Here is a 20,550-nt window from a genome sequence, read left to right as displayed (position 1 = left end):
CACTTATTAATAAAATTGAATACACATATTAAATGAAGTAAAATGGAGCATTTCTATTGGTTTAAAACTTATTCTTTTTATTCTTACAAAAATTTTCTTCTCATTTGAACCTTCCACTATATATATAGTCCATATATTTTATATAAATTTATATACAAAATATTACATTTAGAATTATATTAAAAATAACTAAATATTATGCAAATTTTATAATTAAAAAATATATAAAAGAATTTACAAGTGTATATAAATTAAGTAATAAATAACAAAATATTCGAACTCATCTTTAGAATAGAGTTGAGACTTAGCTGATCTAGAGCTCTTGCTCTAGTAAATTAAACAAGATTGAGTTCCAACCTTATTGAACTCGGGATTGACTTAAACTATGGGGTATGGGGCGGGGTTGGAGCGTGGGTTGGGTACAAACGTCTAAGTCATCATTCCGGGTGGGCTTGGGTTTTGGCGTGGCCCCTTGGTCGGGGTTTCAGCCTGTCGTTGGGCGGGCCTAGCGGTCTTCCGTGGCCGGCTCTCATTGGCTGGGTTGGCTAGGCTAGATGGCTAGGATTTAAATTTAAAAAATAACCGTTTGTTCAAGCCAAACCCATACCCCAACTACTATAAAACCCCCCACCGCATGTCCACATCGCTACCCCAACCCTTCACTCCACCTACCCGAACCCGCTACCCACACTTGAAAAATGGCCACATGGACACACAAGGAAGAGATAACACTTGTAACAAGCGTCGTGGACGCGATGAAGGGCCGCCAACCCGGTGAGACCCGTTACTGGCTGGAAGCATGCCAAAACAAGTGGCGCGTCGTGGGGAACGACCGACACAATCTAAACGCATGCCAACACAAGTGGCGCGAACTACGACCGAAGTTCGACCGTTTTAAAGCCTACTACGACAGTGTCCCGGGCGGTGATATAAGTCACGAAGAACGGGTGGCGGTGGCCAACATCGAGTTACGGGGCAAGGAGCGGAAGCCGTTTGACAAGCTCGCCCTGTTCGAAATCTACCTAACGCTTAATTAGTGTTTTTTTATATGTCTAATTATGTTTTTTTAGATTTGTAATCTTTTTTTTTTTGTAGGATTTTGTAATTTTTAGGAAATTTTAATAATAATTTTAGGCTTTTTTTATAATTTTGTGTGTATTTTTATAATAATTTTAGGCTTTTTTTCATTTTTTATAATAATTGACACGTGGCCAACCCACGCAGGCTAGCCACGCCCCGCCATACCGACCCAACCCACACGTGACCAGCGGTGCCCCTCGAAGTCCACGTGTTAACCCATGCCCCAAACCCTCGCCCCACCTACCCTAAGCTTAAATCCAAGTTGTTAATCTTGAATAACAAATCTAAAAGGTGTGGGTCTGTATGTAACTTTAGTGTTATCAAGTCATTTTCATTTCTTGAGATTTACTTTAAGATAGTTGAAAATCTGGTGAAATGTCGATTCAAGAATTATAAGGTGTTGAGTGCGTATTCGTTTCAGAATAATTACATTTTTGACACCTAGAAATCTCGGTGTTCCAAGGAGTCGAGCCCATGACAGGGGTCTCGATGTCCAGTCAGCGTGTGGCAACCATGGCAAGGTAAAATTGGATTTCCTTAGTTAAAAGTCTTCAGAAGTTTCTTCGGATCTACAAGGTTGATAGAAATTGCATGGAAACTGATCGATAGTAACTAACAGTTAGTAGGAATTACATATCAGTAGTACTGACCATTAGTAGGAACTATGAAAAAGCAACACCAGTAGCAATTTGGGCGTCTAACAACAATTAAGTTCAGCACCGACTAAGGGACTGATGATATTATAAACTTAATTATAAGTTATGTATGTAATTAGTATATTAAACTTAAGCTTAGAAGTGTGTAATAATTATATTCGAACGGTTATGTTGGTTTTGAGAGCCACCGTTTCAAATGGCGGTTATTCCCTCCAAAACCAACCACCCTTCAACCGTCGTGTACAATGTATATATATGAACTTGCCGGGAACATTCACCGGTACCAAGACTTTATCACACAGATATTGTCCATCGATAATACTTCCTGCATATTCCTAATCACTATGAATCCCAAATCTTCAAGTAATTCCGCTGCAAATTATCATTTAAATCAACAAAGTGGTATCAGAGCCAGCCACTTCTGGAAGAGAAGAAATCCCGGCAGATTCGTCATCAACACTACCGTGTTTACACTGTACATATGAGAAGAGAGAGAGACAAAGATATCAAAGAAGGTGTTATTACTGCAATCTAACAGGGCATCAGAAGAAAGAAAGTGATGAGGCTTCTCAACTCATTCGTTTAGCGACAAACACCGGATCACAATCACAAAAAGGAGTTGATGATGAAAATCAATACGATTGGAGTTCAGAGTATGTGGTAATTGGTACAGACGGCAGTTACTGGTCAAAAATCTGGTATGTTAGCAAATCTCTTAAACGACATTATTCTGGAAACATAGATATGTTCAAACGAATAAAGAAGATGTATGAAGTTGAAACAAACACAGGAGAATGTAACTTTTACTTCACTAAGGGAATAGGTGTTGTAGAAATATCGTCCGGTTCAGAAAAATTACGAATACAAAGCGTATTTTATACACCTGATATTGATCGAAACGTACTGAGTTTTGATCAATTAATAACACAAGGTTACACAGTACAATTTATGGGTGACAAACGTAAACTGTATCCAACATTTAGTATACCCACTGTCGATAAAAGAAGTGATACTACATGTCATTATAGAGAAGATGAAATGGGTAATTTAGAAAAGGAAGAGTTGCTTAGATCAGAGTCTGATTATGAGAAATTCAAGGATGATTTCTTGAATTCGTATTTCGAAAGTTTAAATATATCGTCAGAAGAACCGGACTGGAACATAATGATATTGCAAGCAATGTCGTTTAAGGAATTTCAAGATTGTAAGGCCCTGATGGATATGCTGGAAGATGACGGTTATGTAGGAAGGTATAAATATTTCATAGAAAAAAATTCAAAGAAATGGTCGATTGGTTCTTGAAGGTTAAGTTAGAAATCAATTCGAGACCATTGCCTGCATATGCAGAGGATAACAAGAAAATAAGTCTGTTAGACTTATATCTAGCGGTAAGAAGAGAAGGTGGTCATTGACGTGTGACAAATAATCATATGTGGGCTGTTATATCGAAGGATATGGGGCTTGAATATCATGATGGAGAGTTAATGCGGTTAATGTACGCCATGTATCTGGATGTGTTAGTATATTACTACAAGATCAAGACAACAAAAGTCAAGGCAGCCGAGAAAGAAATCGGAGAGGACATCGGCATGAAGAGACGTACCAGAAGTATGGAGATGGAAGCTAGCACCAGCATGATGTCTCATGAAGAACCGGAACAGGCAGTAAATGAACATAAGTCACCGGAACAAGCAGCAGATGAGCATTACGCATTCTTTGCCGGAAACGATTGGTATGGCCTAAAACGACTCAAGCAAAGGAAGAAGTTTGATTTTAAGAGAGCCGAAAAAGCAGTGAATGAAGCTAACGAAAGTGTGCAGAAAAATTCTCGAAGAGAGAATTAAGTTTATGGGGAGTGAATGATGATATTATAAACTTAATTATAAGTTATGTATGTAATTAGTATATTAAACTTAAGCTTAGAAGTGTGTAATAATTATATTCGAACGGTTATGTTGGTTTTGAGAGCCACCGTTTCAAATGGCGGTTATTCCCTCCAAAACCAACCACCCTTCAACCGTCGTGTACAATGTATACATATGAACTTGCCGGGAACATTCACCGGTACCAAGACTTTATCACACAGATATTGTCCATCGATAATACTTCCTGCATATTCCTAATCACTATGAATCCCAAATCTTCAAGTAATTCCGCTGCAAATTATCATTTAAATCAACAAAGTGGTATCAGAGCCACTTCTGGAAGAGAAGAAATCCCGGCAGATTCGTCATCAACACTACCGTGTTTACACTGTACGTATGAGAAGAGAGAGAGACAAAGATATCAAAGAAGGTGTTATTACTGCAATCTAACAGGGCATCAGATTGCACAGTGTAAGAAGAAAGAAAGTGATGAGGCCTCTCAACTCATTCGTTTAGCGACAAACACCGGGTCACAATCACAAAAAGGAGTTGATGATGAAAATCAATACGATTGGAGTTCGGAGTATGTGGTAATTGGTACAGACAGCAGTTACTGGTCAAAAATCTGGTATGTTAGCAAATCTCTTAAACGACATTATTCTCGAAACATAGATATGTTCAAACGAATAAAGAAGATGTATGAAGTTGAAACAAACACAGGAGAATGTAACTTTTACTTCACTAAGGGAATAGGCGGCGACAAAAAGGACTTTTAGCGGCGACACGTGTCGTCGCTAAAAGTACATGTTTCTTGTAGTGATTCCTAATCACTATGAATCCCAAATCTTCAAGTAATTCCGCTGCAAATTATCAAATAAATCAACAGGGACAACAATAATTAGGTAATTAGCACTAACTGGGCGATCAGTAGTAACCAAGTTATTGTTGACAGAAGCAAATTACCAACAGTAACTAAGTTTCTGTTGTAAGAGTTCTTGCTTACTGACGGTAACCGAAATAACTACCAACCGTTTTTACCGCCAACTAATACATTATTTTAAAAAGTATTGTGTCATTTCAATTTAATGTTGTGATGGTTCCACAAATACAATATGAAAGTCTTTAATCTAGCTATATTGGTAGATGTTTTCACACATAATACACATGCTCAATCTTGTTTTCTTTTTGATTACTCGATTAAGATTTCATGAGTACAATCGAAACAGTTTAATCTGGCTGTAACTAAACACAATTCAAAAAACATTATCCAGGCACGTACAAACCAACATGAGGTGCAAATTCAAAGTTTAAATCACCATTCACCGATATCTGATGTTTGGGTTGCTAGTACCACTAGCAGCTTTTATTTCGGGGTCCAAGGAGATTGCTAGTGAGGGAAGGGGTCCCACAAAAGTGTCAGGTAGTCATCCCGAAATGGGCAATGAAGGTTTCTTGCAGTGGGTTGCAAAAGGAGAGGAAGGGGTCCATATGTTGGATTCGTTTGGAAAGGTGAAAAGATTAGTTGTGAATTATTAAAGAAAATGAGGTGAGGTTGTGGTGGAGGCTTGTGCTACGCCTATTGACACAGAAATAAAGACTCTAGATTGTGGCACACAGTGGCTGTTTTTGAGATTGCGATCGACGATTGAGAGGAGCTAGACGAGTCATGTGTCTGCGAGAAAGCTTTTCATCAGGACCATCTACAGCACTCACACGTCTATAGGTTTGTGTAGTACAAAACCCACTTGGTTATAAAAAAATTATTTTAGATTTAAAACTTTAGATAATATATATATACACATATATACCAGTAGGAAACCAGCGTGATGCTGCGAGGGCAACAATTCGGTACTGGTACAACTAGCTGGTACCATTTGTTTATCCCTACACACTGTATAGGTTTCCAATTAGTATATCACTTATCTTATGATATATTTTATAGTACTTCTATTAGTTTTCATATTCATAGCATCAGTGTGGTGTATCTATATCACATATTGTTAAAATGAACATGTATCAAGATAAACTCTCTATTTTCAATGAAGAACAAACAGAAAGAATCAAGAATCTCATAAACGATTCAACTCACAACTCACAGCCTATTAACAGATCATCGTGTAGATACACGATGATCTGTAAACTCTTACAATGGATCTAAACAGAAACAAGATCTTAATAACCTTAAGAGAGAGACGACTGATAGAGAGGAAAAATATCTGAGATGTTGATGTTGATTATGATTCTCTCGCAAATGAGTCTGGCAAAAGATAAGATGTCACACCCCCAAAATACCACATACGGAAACCCCTGCGAGGCGTGTGACGTACCAGGATCTAGCCACCAATCACATTGAACTCATAACAATATCTCAAATAAAACTTTCATTTACTAAAATAAGCGTTACAAAACATTATTTATTATTAAGCGGAAGCATAATACAATAGTTAAGAATATCATAATCCAAGTGTATAAAAACCATTAGTCTTGTCTCTCGTGATTCCATGCAACTCGACCCATGACCACTTCAGCATCCCAGACAGCAAGTTCCAAATAATTGTACCTATAGACCTACAAGCATGAAGGATAAGTGTATCCGCATAACGCTGGCGAGTTCACTGATTTGTTAACCGATTGTTACCAAGTATTGATTTATGTCATGTTGATAATAACTCGATATCGCAGACGGGTCCTTTTTGCCCTTCTCCAATGCTCTATCAAACATTGGTCATGATTTTAAAGTTATTAGTTCACGCCCGTCCTATCCAGGTACGTCGTGAGGGTGCCAAACCTAATAGCGCTATCAACTAATAACCCCGTTGCCCTACAAGCAACTAGTTCGGTACTATGACGGGACTTAAGTGATAGAAGTGAGTATATTATCCAACATCAATATTTACTGAAAACTGCCTCATATCCCCTACAAGGATATGGGTTTATGAAAGACTGCCTCATATCCCTTACAAGGATATGGGTTTATGAAGACTGCCTCATATCCCTTACAAGGATATGGGTTTATGAAGACTGCCTCATATCCCTTACATGGATATGGGTTTGTGAAAACTGTTTGTTTGTTTGCCTGTTTCATTGTCCCCATCGAACGCATGCTTGTAAAAAGGATAGTGAACTCACATTTGGTTGCTCGGTTGGACTCTTAAAAATAGCTAACAGTCAAGGTTGGTCAATCACGTCCTTGAGGAGAGATGAGGGAACTAGAGAGAGGAAGAGATGAGGGATCGATGAAGGGGGTTGTTTGTGTCTGCTTGCTGCCGTCGCACTCTACAAGAAGAGTTTAGGGTTTCTTTTTTTTCTAATCTATCTCATGCACATCAACATATACGTAACTTATAAAATAAAAGAGGAGATGGGGCGGTATGGTTATTGGGCCGCAAGGGGTTGGGGTTGGGTTGGTTTGGGCCGAATTGGGGAGGGGTTTGTTTTTGGTTTGGGCCGAGACTGACACCACAAGAGTGTGCGGTCGTGGGGTGGTGTGCGACCCGCGAGCTTGTGCGACAAGGTTTTAAACATGCATTACATATGATATCCTACTAACACTCAATCATTCAGTATAACCAAACACTTTTAATTAAACGTATAACGTACTCGCAAGTTACAACGCAACACGCAACGTGAAAAGGAATCGGTATAAAGAAAAGACTTGAAATTACGAGTTGTCACATCATCCCCAACTTGAAAGAAATTTCGTCTCGAAATTTGATGAGTAGTAACGAAGAAAAGAAGTGATATCTCAGAATGACTGGGGATTTTTCCTCGGGTATCACATCATCCCTAACTCGAAAGGGAATTTCGTCCCGAAATTCACTAGTTGCATCCGGATTCAATTTGTAGAATCGTTTTCAGACCCAAACGAGTCGATCAGAAGAGGTCTTCACCAATACAAAAGGCGGAAACAGATGTATAAGTGTTATTTCAGCTGAATTACACGAGAAATCACTTTAAACTGTCTTTCTATTGATATTAGATCGATTACAATGCTGTAGACACTTCGGCAGAGCTTCGCTACCGGAATCAGAATCGTTACAAATGAATTGGCACGAGAGGTATTTATAGGCCGGTGATTTCGCACGGAACGATTCATGCGAAATAGTAATTTCGCACGAAATCACTCAAACGAAATCAGTTTCACACGAAAACACTATTCCATGCGAAATACCTGTTTGATTTCGTACGAAATGACCTCTGTGTCATTTCGTGCGAAATACTCAGAAGTAACCATTTCTCGTTTTCCATGCCCTGATCTAACTAATACAATACAAGACTCGATACAAGACGAAGTCGACAGACGTATGCACCAACAGACTCCCCCTCGGATGTTGACGAAGTCTTTGGTGTCGAGTCTTCGCTTGTCAAACCTTCAGCCTTTATCAGTCTTCATGTGCTCTCCAAAGATTCTCCATTGTAAGCATCCTCAATCAATCTCTTTCTTTATCTCTATCTCTTCCAGAATCGCAACCTGACTCTATACATCTCTTGATCAGGTCTCTTGATTCCTCTTCCCAGAATATTAAGCCTGGCTCTTATCTTGACTAACTTCAGACTCCCCCTTTCGACAAGCTGGGATTGCAGTCTGGAATTTACCATCTTCAGGCTTTGGATCAAATCACCTGACTCTAATCACTTTCACAGGATCCTCAGGTATCGGAACCTGGCTATTCATCCTTCATTCCTGCACAGACTCTACCTCACAATAAATTTCGCAAATTTTAAAACTTTATAAATTTAGAAAATTCATTGCATGGATCATTCAAAAATGATTTAATCTCAGATAACCACTTGTAAGAATACTATTATTCTCAATCATTCTTTCCCAACCTGTTCATCATGTTTAGCACTTGGAATTTTGAAACTCAGCTCTTCAATATCAGTTGTCGAAAATCTTTTTGAATTTTTCAGAAGTTTTATGCTAAAACACACTTAAAATCTTTTTGGATTTTTTTAAACTTGAAAAAAAATGCAGAAAAGAAATATATACAGACAATATTTTTGTGAGTTTGTGTAAGAGGATCATATCAGTTTTTGAGACAAATCACTTACACCGTTAAGCTTTATTTCATTTTAAGTTCTAAACAATTCACTTAGATTGTCAGTATACTGGTCCATTTAAATTTTCACACAAAGTTCAACTGTTTTGAGATACGAAATTAGTGTTTTAATCACTTAAACTCATTCATGTGTCCCACCACTTGAATATACTCTCGTATCCAGATCCCAATATTTAGTCTTACAGGTGAGTATACCTAGATGATATCTGTAAAGGGTTAAATGCGAAACCATGAGAGCTCAGGCTATTGCTTCCGCAAAATCAGAGAGATGATGGTTCGACTTTAGGTGTGTTCCCTTTAGATAATCTTTTCTTCAACAGCACATGATTAGCATTTTTCAATGTTTCATCATTTTTTGTACTGAGGGCGAGCTTTAGGATTAAAGCAAATGCAAAGTATTATTCAGGGACTAGGCCATTTCTTCCGCAAAATCAGAAGTCCCGGGATAATACCCCAGATATCACTGAGTATAAAGACCTAGTATTTCAGAAAGAGGGATCTTTCAAACAAGATTTCGGGGGTTACCCATATATGCAAGAGATATTCCCCACGAGATAAGTAAGTTTGAAATTTAGGTTTATATCTCAAAAACACTTTACTAAATGTGCAAAAACCTACTGACACATCCACAGTGAGATCGTTTATCACATTTTACTTACCAATTCTTTAGCTTGCTGTGATAGTCCACTGATGTACTATCATTTCCTCTTTTTTTCAACAAAACTCGTTTTCGATTTTATCATGTTTTTGGATTTTCAAATTTTCTAATGTTTTTGGATTTTCTGAAATTTCTTACTCCCCCTAAAATACAAAACCATTAAAAGAACATTTGAAAACAAACTATACAAATAAAATGACAACTGTTGTGAATCGCGTCAATTCTCCATCCACTTGACATAAACAATCAGAACTCCCCCTTACAACAAACTATGTTCCCATTATGATTTCAAAACACTTAAGTTTGTTTTAATCAAAATGATTTTTCTGGAAAATAAGTTTTGTTGATTTTACCACATGTAAGATTGGGGATTCATTCATCACTTTGTTTTTCTTTACAACCACTTGTAGGAAAGATAAATCAAGTACAACTTAATGTCCTTGATTTACCACTTGTAGAAATAAACCTCATTTCAACCACTCGTAGGTTTACTCAAACACACATTCAAGAATGATGCCGATTCCTGCTCCACGATTACCAACTAGGGAACTCTGGCAAGTCCAGAGTTTTACTCATGATAGGTTCTATCCCAGTTACTAACCCGGGATTAACCATCTCCATCTGGCCTTTTCATTTTCTTCTCATAAAATTCTTTAACCCCCTTTACCTTCCCATCAGTCATTTTTTTCAAAAATGTTTTGCACTGTGGGGTTAAAGGCCTTTTCAATATCAAATTCTTTCTTTTCACAAAAAAATTGATTTGAAATTTCAACTTTACCAATTTTAGATTTCAAATTCTCAGCCCGCAATGGTGGAAAATTTGCATCATCCAAAGGCGGAACTAATTTCTCTTCTTTCATAACAACCCGTGGCTCCTCTGATTTTGTGGAATCAGATTCATCACCAGAAATATCACTTGACTTCTTAACAACCCACTTTTGGTTGCTAAGTTTCTCCTTTCTTTTGCAAAAATTTTTTGAACATTCACCAACCTCAAAAGTTGAATTTTCAAAACTTTTAAATCTTTTGTTTGATGGTTCGTTTTTCTCAACAACTTTTTCTTTCAGTTTTAGAGACACTCCCTGTTGTGTGTTGATTGCCTTTGAACAGTTTCTGGCAATATGACCAACTTTATGACAATTGAAACAGGTTCTCGTCTCCTTATTCTTTTGATCAATTTCTTTCTTCATTTCCTCTTGCTTCTTTGCAAGGAATTCTTTGTTTTTCTGCTTCCTGAACGCTTGCCCTTTTTCTTCTTTTGATGAAGTTCCTGAAACAAAAACAGTTTTTGGTTTATAAGTTTTCACATTTTTATAATTTTTTGGTGTAATAAAACCAAAGCCTTTCTTTTTGAAATTACCTGTAACAACCCGCACTTTCGTGCGTTGTTACTACTCGCTATACTCGTCACGCCTAGCACCAGAGATTCGGATCATAATGTAACAATATCAGGTACATCGCTATATCGAAGTATAATCGAATAATTACGCATATTTTATCACTATTACAAAGCTATTTTCGCAAATAATAACGCTCACGATGACGTTGAGTGAGGACCTATTCTACCCTCCTCGATAGTCGTGAGGTGTCAAAACGTAAACAATCAACGCTAACAAGGACTATCGGCTGAGTACCATGCCTCCAGCCGTCATGACGATGATGGCAATACGAGCAAGTAATACCCCGATAATCACTATGGCACATCACATCGAAGAACGCACTCGAAGGCACGCGTAACACGATCATCGCACTGAATATTGGATATATAGATACGTATATACGACCCTTTTGTGATTAATTATAATAAATAAATAAGTAATAATATAAATATATAGAAATGTGGCCCAAACTATCGGAACGCACCAAAAACGAGGATCGAAAGGCCTCCGTACGGATGGGCCAGCCGAACGGCTGGGCCAACCGATCGGACGGGCCAGCCGAACGGCTGGGCCAACCGATCGGACGGGCCAGCCGAACGGCTGGGCCAACCGATCGGACAGGCCAGCTGAACGACAGGACAGGCCAGCCTATCGAACAGGACAGGCCAGCCTATCGGTCAGGATAGGCCAGCTATCGGACAGGACAGGCCAGCCTATCGAACAGCCCAACCTATCGGACAGGACAGGCCAGCCTACCCTCCTTTCCTTCCTCCTTGCCTATAAATACCCCTCATTCACCTCCAACACACTTGTTGTCACTGTTGCTGCTCGACCAGAAGTTCCAACCCCTTTATCTCTCGATTTCTCGCGATTCTTGTAAGTTTCTACCTCAAATCTTGTACTTCCTTGATCTTTATGCATTCCCCCACCTTTCTATCTTCCAAATTCCAACTTTTAACCGTGAAATCAACGGATTTGAGGTGATTCTAGGATGATGTCATCAGGGAGTTCTTATGAACTTCAAGTGTTGGACTCATTCCACCAAGAACAACTCAGATCTAAAGGATTTCCACAAGAATAAACAAGATTTTCACATCAGATCTACACCTAAACGCGAATAAAAGGATTGAAGGATGGTTTTCCAACTTTCTTTCAACTCTTTTACTCTCAAAGTATTAAAAACGGTGGAATTGGAGCTTAAACCGACCTTCTACTCATTCTGAGTGTCGTGTTGGTCAAATATCTGATTCCTAGCGATGAAACAACCAATTTCAGGTTAAACAAGGAAAAACCGCCAAGAACGGCGAGTTCTGATGGAACGGGGTGATTCCCGGCCGATAGAACAAGCCGGTTTTGGTGGAATTTCAGTTGTTTAACGCGTCCCAGCAAACGTCTCGACCAAAACCACCGAAAAACTTGCAAAATTGTCGAATACATCTGGTCAGGCTAGCCGATCGGGCAGAACAGGCCAGCCTATCGGACAGGACAGGCCAGCCTATCGAACAGGCCAGCCTATCGGACAGGACAGGCCAGCCTATCGGACAGGACAGCCTATCGGACAGGCCAGCCTATCGGACAGGACAGGCCAGCCTATCGGACAGGACAGGCCAGCCTCGGACAGGCCAGCCTATCGAACAGGCCAGCCTATCGGACAGGACAGGCCAGCCTATCGGACAGGACAGGCCAGCCTATCGAACAGGCCAACCTATCGGACAGGCCAGCCTATCAGACAGGATAGGCCAGCCTATCGGACAGGACAGGCCAGCCTCTCGGACAGGGCAGGCCAGCCTATCAGACAGGCCAGCCTATCGGACAGGCCAGCCTATCGGACAGGCCAGCCGATCGGACAGGCCAGCCGATCGGACAGCCCCTTCGACCGGGCCAGCCTTTGATTTAATTACCATCCGTTTTCGTGTATTAAGTTATCATTTGACGCGCTATCCAATACTCATGAAATCAGTCTGAAATCAGGGCATTCTCAGGCATTATCCCGTCAATCCAACCAAATACGCACGGTGAGTATACTTGAGCCGTTTTTAATGAATTTGGGTGTAACATACGTTCCTTATAAATCGACTCATCAAACGAATGATTCAATTAGTCAATTTATCACTTGCGAATGACTGTTTGCATATATATACGTGATGCTAGTTGCATGTATGCTAGGACTTATACTCGTGACGTCCCACCACAACTAGTATAGTACTATTGCACCCGATGGGGTCTAGTTATGCCATCAAAGAATCGAGCATCGAGGACTTAACTGGTAGTATCAGTTTTGTGAGTATATATGTCGTGTATTACGTTTATGCATGTGGAAATTCGCAGCACTTTTAATCTACTATACTATTACATATCAAACCTGTATACTCGCCAATACTTTTGTATTGACAATATTTTAACGTATGTTGCAGGTTTAGTTGAAGTCTCCATCAAATCAAGCTAGGAAGTCTAGAAACTCACCTAAAATCTAGGTTGTCGGATTTGAATTGTTCGAGAGGACAAGAAATCTGTGATGACTTATGTGATTGTATTATTTGTTAGTATGGGATAACGAATGTAATAAATATTATCGCAATATAGTTGTTATGGATTCTCTTGAGCAATCTGATTAGCCTAGTGCCGCGCCCCGATGATTCCGCCATCGGTTGGGGTGTGACAGATTGGTATCAGAGCCATAACTATAGGGAATTAGGCAAGACTCGACCTAGTCCGGGTCGACGTCTTAGAGAACGACCTAGTCTATAGTCTAAGCACCTACAGGCTGCCTCGTACGAACCCAGTAGGGTTTGTATTGCGCCGACCTAATGCTTCTGATCGAAATTGCAAAAAACTATGACTTTGTGTGAACCCCGCATACTACAACTTCACACGAAGAAGCCTTTCCTAAGGCTGGAATACTACTTAGCCTTTCCTAAGGCGGACATAATACACATGTTTTCGAAAATACTAGCATCTCACAACCGAGCGATCCAGTCGAGACCAGGTGTGAAAACCAGTAACTCTCGATAGGATTGCTCACTCAGCGCATTTTTCTAGCACGAGAATCTTTCGTTGAGTCAGGAGTGACATCCATACCTCGACGAAAGCCTCCCTTTCGAAATTCTAGTGGAGCTCTCGGATTCATTCGATGAGCGTAACCACAAATTCGGAACGAAACTGTTAAGTCAGGGGTGAAACCCGTACCTTAATGAACCGTTCCACTCCCTAAAATATTTTTCAAAAAAAAAAGCTCTCACCAGGGACTCGACCATCACAATGACTCGAGCCACGCGACGACTTGGAGGATGAATGCCATGAGCTGCATTCCAGTGGAAGCATAAACCTCCAGAGTCAACAAGTGTGCACGAACTTGTTGGGTGTGATTGAGTTACCTTGGGTAGTCGACGCCTAAACACCCGAGGCACTCCGAGTACTTTACTAAGCCTACGACTCACTGGTTTCACATTACGATGAACTTAGCCACATTTTGTGTGTTTAATTACGATTTTTCGCTCCCTGTTTTACAAAACGCACAACTCGCACAGCTATCGCAATCCAAAACAAAGACCGATTGTTCGCAACAAAACTAATGTCTAAATTGTCCGAATTCCTCTCGCATACTCTCTCTCTCTCTCTTTCAACGCGCCCTCGTGCATTCTAAACTATAATGTATGTGTGTAAATATAAACTACAACTATCTATATCTAAGTACAATCAAAACATTGTGTGAGAATCTAGGAAGTTTCGTGTCTCCTATGTGGCCTCTATGTGAAGTCTATTTATATTGCACGTTACAAGTTTCGATCGCGCTCCATCGCATCGTAAGCTCAAAATCATTATGATCGAATCTCATTCCAAATCTATCTGTCTAGATGCCTTCCAACAACTCTGCCTCGAGACAAACAGCTAGGAGAAGAGCCAAACGAAGCGCCGATAAGAGGATTGCCTCGCTTGTGACCAAGGAAGTGGTCAAACTCATTCCTCAAATTGTCGCTCAAGTGCACTCTCTCAGCAGCTCTCGAGCCTCGAAGGACTCTAAGACGGAAGCGCCGCAGTCTACTTTTCTCTACAAACACTTCAAGGCCTGTGACCCGATGGAATTCACAGGTGAAGGAGGTGTGACCCAACTGCTCCAGTGGTTCGATTCTATCGAAGTCACCCTTCGACAAAGTGGGTGTCCCGATAGTTTCCGTACTACTTGTGCTACCGGAGTATTTCAATCGCGAGCACTCGACTAGTGGACCGCCGCACGCAACACACGTGGGATCTCCGCAGCTTACACCCTCTCTTGGGATGAGCTGAAGGAACTCATGAAGGAAGAATATTGTCCCCCTCACGAAGTCCAGAAGCTAGAAAACGAATTTTGGGAAATCAAGCAAACCGAAGGCGACAATGCTGGCTATACAGCAAGGTTCAAGCAGCTTAGTGCAATCTGCCCAAGTCAAGTCGACACATCAGAAAAAGCCATTCCAAAGTACATCCGCGGTTTGCCTGAGTGTGTGGGTGATTTTGTCGAAGCTGCAAGACCTGCTACCCTCGGAGAAGCTTACCGTTTAGCCGCAGAAATCAACAGCAAACGAGTCTTGGACGGATCCTTCTCCAAGAAAACTGTCAAACAAGCTCATCAAGAAATCATCATCAACTCATCCGACGGTTCCTCTGGCGAATCATCTGACAACTCTTCTGAAGATTCTTCTGAGGATTGCTCTAACGATGTTTCCGTCGATTCACCAGACGAATGCGCTGACGACACTGCATCATCTCAGGAAGCACAACCTAGCTGCAAACGAAAGACCGTGAGCCCAGACTCTTCAACAACTGGACTGCCGCAACCAGAACCTCTCCGAGCAGTCCCAGTTCAACCAAAACGTGCTTACAATGGGCCTCATCCCCTGTGTTTCACGCGCACGTATCATCACCCGCCAGAAACAAATTGTCGCTATTGCACAAATTTCAACTGGTATGGTCATCATACACGGCGCTGCCACGCAGGACCACAACTCTGAAGGAAGTCAGCAACAACCACAGTCTTCGCAGGTGTCCTCCACAGCAACGTTATTTTGCTTCTAATGTTGTTGCAATAATACGACTTATCGCTATCGTTTTCTTTTATGTGTGGAACTTATTTCATCTATCGTCGAATGTGGATTCTATTTCTCCTATACTCGAGCACCGTCTAAACGCTAGCACTATGTACTATATAACGTATTTTACCCTTACAACACTCTTAGAATGAGGTACGATATACGTGCAACGAACAACTAATCGCGGGTGCACACGGGATTATTTTGGTCAGTGCACGGAGATCGTAGTAAAGTTCTAATGGTGCCATAATGTTTAAAAGCATGACCAAGGGTCTTGGCCATGTCAACAAAGCGTGACACCAAGGCACGGGGCATAAGTATTAGGGGTAACGCAAGGTGTGCTTTACCATACTACTAAAGCTCTGTGAAGAAAGTGCCATGTGGAGTTGGACGTTATTAGACCTATTATATTATAATGGTTATTTTCGACACACTACAATCGATCGCAAGGCGTAACAAAACAAAATCGCATCACTGCGAGACTTCTCGTAAGTCTGCGTACGCAACACAATTGCCACATCGATGGACTTGGGTAAGTTCACCCCGAAGAGCAATTGGAGCAACGCAAGACTGGTCGTAAGTCTACATCGTAACTCAATCGCAGTTTTGCTAAGATCTATCTCGCAAACAAAATCACTCGATATGTGGCTCGAAATCGCAATCGCATCATGTGTTTATCTGGCAGTCTCTAACGCTGGATATTGAACTATTGTGTGAACTTCTACCGCCTGGTGTGGATCGCTTATTGTGGATCGCTAGACGAGTATCGAAAATCACTCGCCGCTTCTCGCTTAAACGCATTTCACGCCTATTTCATCAACTCGATACTCTTATCGCGTGTCGCTATCACTCATCGATACTCATGTTATCTGTGTTATGTTAGCACGCACGACCTCGCTTCACGAGGAAAAACTAATAGGGTCGAAACATGGTAGTGTTTTGACCATATTAGCATACTTTCGTGGAAAAAGGCCGTGTGGACTAGCATTAGTTACTGTTTGTGGTATAATCAACTCAATCGAATCTCATATCGTTCGCAACGCAACAATCGTCACTTATCAACTATCAGGGTCTATTGCCTATCGATATTCGATTATCGCTTGGAAGTCATCGCAGTTGTGTAGAATTAGGGTACATGACATCGCTTCACGGGACAAAACTAATATGGAAAACGTGGTGTTTTTCCATGTTAGCAACTCTCGTGGAAACATGTCATGTGGGTTTTGCGTGGGAACAAATCGAAATCGCATCTAGTCGAATCGAAAATCGCGTCATTCGCTATCGCTTATCAATCGTCATCTAACCCTGTGTGCCATATCCATGTTCGTATGATCGAACTACTCGCACTCGCTATCAACGTTTTGTTTACACCCAAATCGCTTCAATTCAAGACTCGGTCTAGCATCCTATTGTCACACCCCGACCGCGTATAACATGCAACCGCGGCGGAAAACGTCGGGGAGTGTTGTGGACAGAATTAATTGTTATACAACCATGGAAATTAAAGTCACATTTTATTTATCAAACACGGGTGTTACATTGTCTTAAAAGGAAGTACAGAATTCAAAACATAGTTATACTAGTTCTATCTTCATTTTTAGTCTCTAAGGCACAGGTCCGCCCTAGTATCGTGATCAACATCTTATGGAACAGCTCCTGAAAACACATGTGAAAGTAGGTACGTCAGCATGAAAATGCCTGTGAGATACATAGGTTTTGTGAAAGTGGGATTCATGACTTGAGTTTTAAAGAAATGTTTAATAACAGTCAGTCATGAACCTTGTAATTTGTCTCGCTTTGTAAACCATTTGAAAAGCGATAATATTAGATGATATGTATAGATAAACGTAAGGTTAAATGAATAACCTAGTAAAATGAGTTGAATAAGATAAGTTGTTTTGTAAGACAATGTTTTATAAAAAGTATGTTATTTGTATAAAATGTTATATGTCTAAACTGAAATGATTTAGATAATGCTAAGATATGTAATATTATACAAACACTTATATATAGGAAGTACCAGCGGTGTATCCACCATGTTTGCATCATATTACATACTCTACGTTACTCAAACCATTTACCCAAACCATCCACCATGTAAGATTGTTCTTATATAACTCAAGTGTCAAGTGTTATTGTGTAAACCATGTCAAATATCTATGTTCAATGTAAACCACCAAATGTGTATGTCAATGTCAACGTGTTTATGTTCAATGTAAATCATGTAATGTGTATCCCAAAATGTATCATGTACGGTAAGCGAAATGTATCAACTTAAACCATATGTAAAATGCACAAAACAAGTCGTTGAAGTAAAACGTGGTTTAAATCAACGTTATGTTCTGTGGAAAAATGCATGCTCTATTGATATTAATATTTATGCGGTATTGTGAAATATGCATACATCCAAGCCTTGAGACTGTGGCGATAAACCCTTAAACAAATTAAAGGTTTATCTAAGTTATGTATATCGAATTCGGTCATTCCTTACAATCCTATCAAACCCAGGATTTCAGGAACGGGAGTTGTCAATTCCTATGGTACCACTACCTACTAACGAACGGCGTAGCTAATGTTAATGAATGTATTGTCCCATGTTAAACAAACCAAATGTCATAACAAAATGAAGGCATGTGATGTAAACAATTGTACTAAGTATGCTAAGTAAACATACGAAGCAGAAGTGCTCATGTAAATCAATGTGCCCATATGCTGAGTAAACATATGCAACAGAAATGTTCATGTAAATCAATGTGTCCATATGCTGAGTAAACATATGCAACAGAAATGTTCATGTAAATCAATGTGTCCATATGCTGAGTAAACATATGCAACAGAAATGTAATGTAATGTAAATCAATGTACTAAGTACGCACACAATGGGCATACATAGCATAAAATGTAATGAAATCATGTACTATAATGTACTATTGAGCATAGCAGATATACGATGTGAAAACATGGAAAGCATAAAAGTAACAGATAGGCACATGTGTTTCACCCCAAAACAGTTGGAAAACAGTAAAAGAGGGGTTCTATGTACTCACCTGAGATTGCTTTGTAGTTCTTGTATAATAACCAAATAATGCTAAAGATCACGGGATATCAAACGGCACCTAATAGGTAGCTATGTTAACATACCGGACCAAATCGGAAGGATCGGATAGTATGCGGGTTCGTAAACCAAACGAGTATGGAGACTCGTGTAATATGGTTTAACAAAGCCTACATACTAAAATGAAACCTAACCTAAGTGCTTGCGACCCATCACGACCCGTTTAGGTAGTTTATGCTACCTTAACGCGTCGTTCGCGTAGAACGCGTTTGGAACGCCTAACAACGTGACCACAAGGCATAACCTCGGGAGGTTATAGCTATGGGCACCTAATGTGTTTGGTCGGATCCTAATGATCGACCAAATGGGTCGGGTTCGAAAGTATAAGCGATTGTTTAGATCGCTTACCTTACGACCCTAAATAAGTACTATACTAAAAGTGACGAGCTAAGCATGTTAGAACATGCTTAACTAAGTTTAGAAAACGGGTTTGGCATCAAAACAAACGGCTTTGATGCTCACGAGTAGTTTGGTTACAAAACATGCAAGAATGCACATTTTGGCCGAAACTACGACTCGTCACTGAGCCTAGATAACGTGGTAATCAGTAGGTATAGTCACTACGGGCTATAATCATCGTGATCACGCTCACGTTATGAAGTTCTAATGAACTTCGGGTTGACCATAGGCTGGTCAATGCAGAAAGTCAACAAAACGTTGACTTTCGTACTCGAAAAGCGAATAAAAGAACGAAAGAATACTTACGGAGGGTCCCCGAATGCTAATCTAGATCAAAGAGCTTAGGTATGAAGCAATGGCATCAACTTAGAGCATTTTGATCAGATTGTGTGAGTTTTTAGCAAAAGGGGGGGGGGTATTTATAGCAAAAGTAGAGCCGTTAGGATCGTTTCTTGATTTTCGTGCCACGATCCTAAGCGTTCACTTGTCAAAATGTTGTGGTTACTGAAAATGGCCCTTGGCTCTTGATTGGGTGAAAGGGCATTGCCCCTTGAACGAACGAAAGGCCAACTGCAAGTGGATTCAATGAATCTGCTGTACTGGGGACTACTTACGGACTGTATGGGTTTTGGCTTACGGTCCGTAAGCCCTTAGTTTGGCAGATTTACAGTTTTGGTCCCTGCAGCTCCAAAACTTGGTATTTGATGCATTTTTGACACGTTTAAGCCCCGTTAACCCCATTTCAAAGCTCTAAAATGAAGTTAAATTATAGGGAACTTAAAATGTGCTCAAAAATATCCCGGATGTCGGTTCGTTTGGCCGTACGGTCGCGATGTTCGGTTAATTACGACGGAATGCGCATAGGCGCGAAAGACGATCCAAATTGCGCGACGAATGGATTTTTCTCATGCCATACACTAAGGCATAATATAAGGATGCTTACATAAATTTTTGGATGTCCGGAGGTATTCAGAACGTAAGTTATGCGCAAAAGTGCAAACTTGTGCACTTTTTGACACTTTTAGCCCCTGAAAGATCCAAAAGTTTGTTTTAGCATACCAAACCCCTCAAAGCCTATTTCTAAGCTATGTAAAGGATATTTATGGTATGTTTAACTTATGGACATGTTCCGGAATGTTTGTTACAGTTCAAATTGGCATACTTTCGCAGTTTGTCAAGTTTAGTCCCTGTAAGCGAATTAACTTGTTTTTGCCATACCAAAGCCTTCAAAACTTACTTCTAAGTTATGTAAAGGTTATTTAAGGTATGTTG

The sequence above is a fragment of the Helianthus annuus genome, chromosome 17, assembly GCF_002127325.2.
Source record: "Helianthus annuus cultivar XRQ/B chromosome 17, HanXRQr2.0-SUNRISE, whole genome shotgun sequence".
Lineage (NCBI taxonomy): Eukaryota > Viridiplantae > Streptophyta > Magnoliopsida > Asterales > Asteraceae > Helianthus > Helianthus annuus.
This window is presented reverse-complemented; position numbering follows the sequence as displayed.